The sequence below is a fragment of the Asparagus officinalis genome, chromosome 6, assembly GCF_001876935.1.
Source record: "Asparagus officinalis chromosome 6, Aspof.V1, whole genome shotgun sequence".
NCBI lineage: Eukaryota > Viridiplantae > Streptophyta > Magnoliopsida > Asparagales > Asparagaceae > Asparagus > Asparagus officinalis.
The window spans coordinates 3,145,921-3,152,486 of record NC_033799.1 but is presented as its reverse complement, the minus strand read 5'-3'; the positions used below and the strand labels follow the sequence as shown (position 1 = coordinate 3,152,486).

The 6,566-nt window shown below is 40.6% G+C and overlaps 1 long non-coding RNA gene across 2 annotated transcripts in view; it reads right to left on the bottom strand.

Annotated features, from left to right (window-relative positions):
- The window catches only part of LOC109845508, a 3,269-nt gene continuing 2,203 nt past the window's right edge, over window positions 5,501-6,566 (bottom strand). For both annotated transcript variants that reach the window (XR_002248386.1, XR_002248388.1), the window contains exon 2: window positions 5,501-5,754. This is a non-coding gene — a long non-coding RNA (uncharacterized LOC109845508). The remainder of the gene's footprint in view (window positions 5,755-6,566) is intronic.

Genomic DNA, 6,566 nt, shown 5'->3' with positions numbered 1-6,566 from the left:
CTTGGCTCCTCCATATATCTGCTCACCAGTCCTACCGCGAACACTATGTCGGGCCTGGTGATGGTTAGGTAGCGCAAGCTCCCGACTAAACTCTTGTATAGAGTTGGATCAATATAGCTTCCTGGTGTGTCTCGCCTCAGCTTCACTCCGACTTCTGCAGGAGTTGCGACTGGATTGCAGTTGCTCATGTTGAACTTCTGAAGGATATCCTTTGCATACTTCTTCTGAGAGATGAAGATTCCTTTCTCTGATTGCGACACTTCTACTCCAAGAAAGTATGACATTTCTCCAATGTCAGTCATCTCGAACTCCTTGATCATATTCTTTTTGAACTCCTCGAACATTTTCGGATTGTTGCCGGTGAAGATCATGTCGTCCACGTAGAGACATACGATCATGATGTCTTCATCCTTCTTCTTGGTATAGAGAGAGTGCTCATACGGGCTCCGATGGAATCCGTTCTTCTGGAAGTATGCATCGATTCTGGCATTCCATGCTCTGGGCGCTTGCTTCAGTCCATACAATGCCTTCTTCAGCTTGTAGACTTTGTCTTCTTGATTCTTCACCTCGTACCCTGGTGGTTGCTTGATGTAGACTTCTTCTTCTAAGTAGCCGTTCAGGAATGCAGACTTCACGTCCATCTGGTAGATCTTCCACCGGTTCTGTGCTGCCAATGCGATAATGAGTCGGATGGTGTCGATCCTCGCGACTGGTGCGAACACTTCTTCATAGTCAACTCCTTCTCGCTGACTATAGCCTTTTGCAACAAGCCTGGCCTTGTACTTCTCGATTCCGCCATCTTGATTTGTCTTTGTCTTGTACACCCACTTTACTCCGATTGGTTTATGGCCTTCAGGTAAGGTAGTGAGCTCCCATGTGTCATTTCTCTTGATTGCCTCGATCTCGTCATCCATGGCTTTTCTCCACTTATCTTCTTGAGCAGCTTCTTCATAGCTGACCGGATCACATTCTGCAAACAAGCAGAATAGTGTGTAGTCATCCATCATCTCGACAGGCTCTGTATCGTCGTACAGATCTCTTAGGCTTCTCATCCTCCTTGTTGCTCCCCCTGAAGAGCTTCCTTCACTTGAGCTGGATGATGTCGGCGTTGATGTTGGGGTTGATGGAGCTGGACTATTAGGTGGACTTTGTTCTGGTCTTCCAACCTCCTGCAAGTCATCATCATTATCTTCAAAGAACATACCTTTAATATTTTTATCTTCATCGGTCCATTTCCAATAATCTTCTTCATCGAACTCCACGTCTCTTGAAATGATCATCTTCTTTGTAACTGGATTGTAGAGCTTGTATGCTTTTGTCCTCCTCTCGTACCCAACGAATATGCACTTTTCTCCTCGATCGTCCAACTTCTTTCTTTTCTGCTCCGGGATGTGTGCATATGCAATACACCCAAACACCTTCAGGTGGTTGACACTTGGCTTGATGTTGCTCCACATCTCCAATGGTGTCTTGAACTTGACGCTCTTTGTCGGACATCTGTTGAGGAGGTAAACTGCACAGTCCACGGCTTCAGCCCAGTAAGTCTTTGGCAGGTACTTGCTCTTCAACATGCTTCTGACCATATCAAGAATGGTACGATTCTTCCGCTCTGCTATGCCATTCTGCTGTGGTGTGTAGGCGGCAGTGAGTTGATGAATTATCCCGTACTGCTTGTTGAAATTGTTGAATGCCTTCGAAGTGTATTCTCCACCTCGATCTGATCGGAGCACTTTGATGTGGTACCCACTTTGCTTTTCTACCATCTCCTTGAATTCTTTGAATTTCTCCAGAGCTTCGGATTTCTCCTTCAGGAAATAAACCCAAGTTTTTCTGCTATAATCATCAATAAATGTGAGAAAATACCTGTTTCCTCCAAGAGAGATGACTTCAAATGGTCCTGCAATATCTGTGTGGACCAATTGTAGCAACTCTGTTGCTCTTCTTGACTTTCCAACTTCGAAACTTCTTCTATGTTGTTTGCCCTTCATACAGCCTTCACATAGCTGGTTCGGATGGTTGATTTGCGGCAATCCTTTTACCATTTTCTCCTTCCATAGAAGATTCAGGCCACTGAAAGCGAGATGCCCGAATCGTAGATGCCAGAGCCAAGTCTCGTCTTTTATGATTGACTTCAAGCACTTGACAGGGTCAGCATGAATATTTAAGGTAAACAGTCTATTTCTAGACATGTTCACCTTTGCAATAACTTCATTTTTATTTTTAATAGTGAGGGCAAGGTCTTTTAGATGTATATCATAGCCTCTTTCAAGGAGCTGGCCTAGGCTCAAAATATTATTTCGTAATGCTGGAACATAGTAGACATCAGAGATGTACCTGTTCTCGCCCGTCTTTGTCTGGATCATTATATTTCCCTTGCCTTTTACTGGAATCTTTGACTGATCTCCAAAAGTGACATCTCCTTGTACCATCTCGTTCAGCTCGGTAAAGAACTCCTTGATGCCGCACATGTGGTTACTGGCACCTGAATCTAGATACCAGATATCTTTATTCTTGCTTTCGCTCTCCTGGTACGTCAACAGGACTGTTGAAGTGTCTGCCTGCTCCCTTTCTACAAAGTTGCTTCTTTCTGCCACTTGATTTGATTTCTCCCAACATTCGTAGCTGAGATGACCGTATCTCTTACATTTGTAACACTGTGGCTGAGATCTGTCCTCATGGTAACTTCTTCCTTGTCCTCGTCCTCGTGTGCCACGACCTCGTCCTCGATCGAATGATCGTTCACGATCTCTATTTCGATCTTGATTTTCATGGCCTCCTTGGTACTGTCTCCTACGACCTTGCTGGAAGTTTGAGCCACCTCGAAATGAGCCTCTGCCTCTGTAGCCTCCACGTCCTCTTCGACTATCTTCTTTGATAGTCATCTTACTCTGCAAGGCTTGTTCTAGATTCTCCGCTTGATTTGAACTAATGTTTATATCTTGTTCATAAGCTTGCAGAGAACCTTGCAGCTCATCAATAGATACTTCGGAAAGATCTTTAGACTCTTGTATTGCCGGAATAATATATTTGAATTTAGAGTCTAAAGTCCTAAGTATCTTCTCCATAATTCTTACATCATTAATTGCTTCTCCATTTCTCTTCATTTGATTTGTTATTGTCTGAACTCTACTAAAATAATCCGATATTGATTCTGTAGCTTTCATCTTCAAATTTTCAAATTCAACTCTTAATGCTTGGAGGCGTACCTTTTTGGCTCTTTCCGCACCTTGATAGGATTTTTGTAAAATCTCCCATGCTTCTTTAGAGGACAGGGCATTGGAAATCTTCTCAAACGCAGATTCATCTACGCCTTGGAATATTAGGAACAAAGCTTTTTTGTCTCTTTTTCTGACCTCCTTCAGCTCACTCTTCTGTGTGGCGGTGAGAGTTGCTTCTGCTGCAAGTGACTCTGGTTCAGTGTAGCCATTCTCCACGAGCTCCCACAAGTCTTGCGAGCCGAGCAAGACTTTCATCTGGATACTCCAGTTGTCGTAATTGGTCTTCATCAGCTTCGGAATCTGTGGTTGGATCATGTTCGCCATCTCGTACACGAGCACCTTCGATTGGCCCGGCTAGATCGAACTTAGCTCTGATACCACTTTGATGGAATTTGAAGAACACAACACTCTACACAAAGGAAACTTTTATTGATAGAACACTTGAGAATACAACACTTGTTCTTACAAGAACACCTCACTTTCACACAATTCCTTTATTTTGGTGGACACTCACACAAGGCTACACTACACACTCAAGCTTTCAAGCTTACTTCTTGCTTGCTTGCATGCTTGCTTTCCCAAATGAGAGCACAAGACCCCTATTTATAGTTGTTTAAGAGGGCTAGGAAGTGTGTAGAAGAGTTAATCCTAGCCATACATTACTAAGAAGTTTCTAGAAGAATAAATACTAGCCATACACTTGTATCTTCCTAGAAACTTCATGGTAGATATTTTGTAGGATGTTACTAGAAAGAAGTTCTAAAAAGTTGTTCTAGAATAATCTAAGTTGGTGAGGAATTCTAATATTTATGGCTTGAATTAATGGATGAGTGAACGAGTCCATGAACATCATATCACAGCTTGATCCTCTCATGTATCATTCATTCACCATAAAGGCATGCCAGCGTATATATTGCCTAATTAAGGAGATTTTTTTTTACCTCCAACGTACAATGTATATTTATGTTTTTGTCTGATATGTGAAAGGATGTTGGCCATGGGAGAAGTCTACGTCGGCTACGGGCCGAGGCGGAGGCTGCGGTGGAGGAGGTGGCTGCCACGGGCGCGAGGAGACGGAGGCGGCATTGTCTATGGCGTGGCATTTGGCCGAGCGGCGGCTCGCGAGCCGCGTTGCGCGGAGGTCGTGGCCAATGACAAGGTTAACCTCCAACAAAACAAGAAATACAATTGAAATGTCGAAGATTATCCCGTCTACAATAACCACCTTAAGATCTGACGTTCTGCTACCCGTCCAATTACCGAGCATAACTGTAGTTACAAAAACTAAAAAAGCGTACAGCAACACCCGCAGTGTCTTTAGCCTCCACATCAACAGTTGGGAACTTTGATTAAAAATAAAAGAAAATTCTATAAGAAAAAATATAGACTTGAAAATAAAAACAAATCTAAAAAGAAAAATAAACAATATTGTCATTGGCCCCGGCGCCTCCGCCACCGTTCTGGGCCGAGGCGGCTGTGCGGGCCGCGGTGGCGCCGAGGTCATTTGACAATGTTATTTGTTTTTCTTTTTAAATTTGTTTTTTCTTTCAAGATTATATTTTTTCTTATAGTATTTTTTTTGTTTTTAATCAAACGGGAACTGTTGATGCAGAGGCTAAAGACACTGCGCGTGTTGCTTTACGCTTTTTAGTTTTTGTAACTGCAGTTATGCTCGGTAACTGGACGGGTAGCAGAATGCCAGATCTTAAGGTGGTTATTGCAGACAAGATCATCTTTCGCATTTTTATTGTATTTCTTGTTTTGTTGGAGCTTTTTAAATTCCGGATGGGTGTAATGACCTGCTTTACTGTTCAATGTATTGGCTCTTTCCTTTTGACTAGCTATATAATCCTGCATTTTCTGTATATTTACCGATTTCCACTCTAGTGACATCTTTAATGAAGGCTGATGTTCATGATTATGGAATTTGCTTTAGAGAACTCCTGGGAAGGTTCTTGTTTGCTGAAGAGACTTGTAGGTTCCTTTATACTAGAGTATTTGATGCCTCTAGTTCCCTGTTCCTTCATACTAGTCTTTGATGTTTCTAGTTCTCTGTAGATGTGAATGTATCATAGATTTAGAAAGTTGAAGTTTCTCATGAATCAGGATCAAGAGAATATACATGGAATTGAGCATGATATACTTAAATCATCAAAGGAATGAATTATATGGAATGTATTGTTATCCCATGTCATACATGAATCATGGTAACTAATAATTCGATCTACGATCGCTAACATATACCATATTGCACATGAAACCCGGAGCCTAACAATCCAATCTACAACAACTAAAAAAATGTTCACTTAAGTAAAAAATATGGAATAATTCCTATAGCGAAATATGAAATAATGTAAAGGGTGAAATCATGTACAAAATATTCTACTGCTGCCAATGTCTCTTCTATCAATAATACTCTCACGAAAATTACGAATTCCCTCACAAAAAATAGTGATCCTCTCACAAAAAGCCATGATTAAGACAGTAGAATCTGAATCAAGCTCTTGAGTTCATGCACTCTACCATAATTTGCACCCTGCACATCATAATAAGCAGCTGTATATGAGCAAAATTAATGACAAATTGTTTTAACTTTTAAGAACTACATGTGTAATTCGTTTCACCAATCAACAAAACTGCAATGGTATGAATAACTGGAAATAGAACCACATTTATAATTTATTATTGCACCTAGCTCGGTTATAAATTGTAAGCAATATCAATGACAACTGAAACTTTTGCGGACATTTGAAGACTCATGTTTAGTTAATTCTTCACCTATAGGCTATTATATTTACATTTTATCTGTTAAACATGAGTACATGTTAAACACGAGTACAAAGTTCACTAGCCTTCCTTGGACTTTATTCGGCATGCAATTTTTTTTTTTGCAGATGTTGTCATATAGTTAATATACTCGCTAATCTATACATTATATACCAATTATTATGTTTTCCCCCTACAAATGCCAATTATTAAGATCTTTTTTCATGACCAAGTAATCCACAAGATCCAACATTTTTATTTTGCAAGCAGTTCTTTGCCGATGTAATCATATACTTAAACAGTTTTTATTTTACAAGGCGTATTATAGAAACTTTTTTTTTTCTTTTGTGCATGCTGGATCTGATCACGACAAAAAATAATCCACATCGTTCCAGAAGTTCTGGAACAGAACTTGGTAAAGTACTGACATCTGGGACTTTATTATTATTATTAATCATTATTATATTTTTATTTTGGGAAAATTGTTTCCAGCCCCCAAAACAACCCAAAACATGCTCTGCCCCCCCAAGACCTTTTCAACTTTTCAACGTTCCTTTTTACCCCAAAACCATCTCTCTCTCC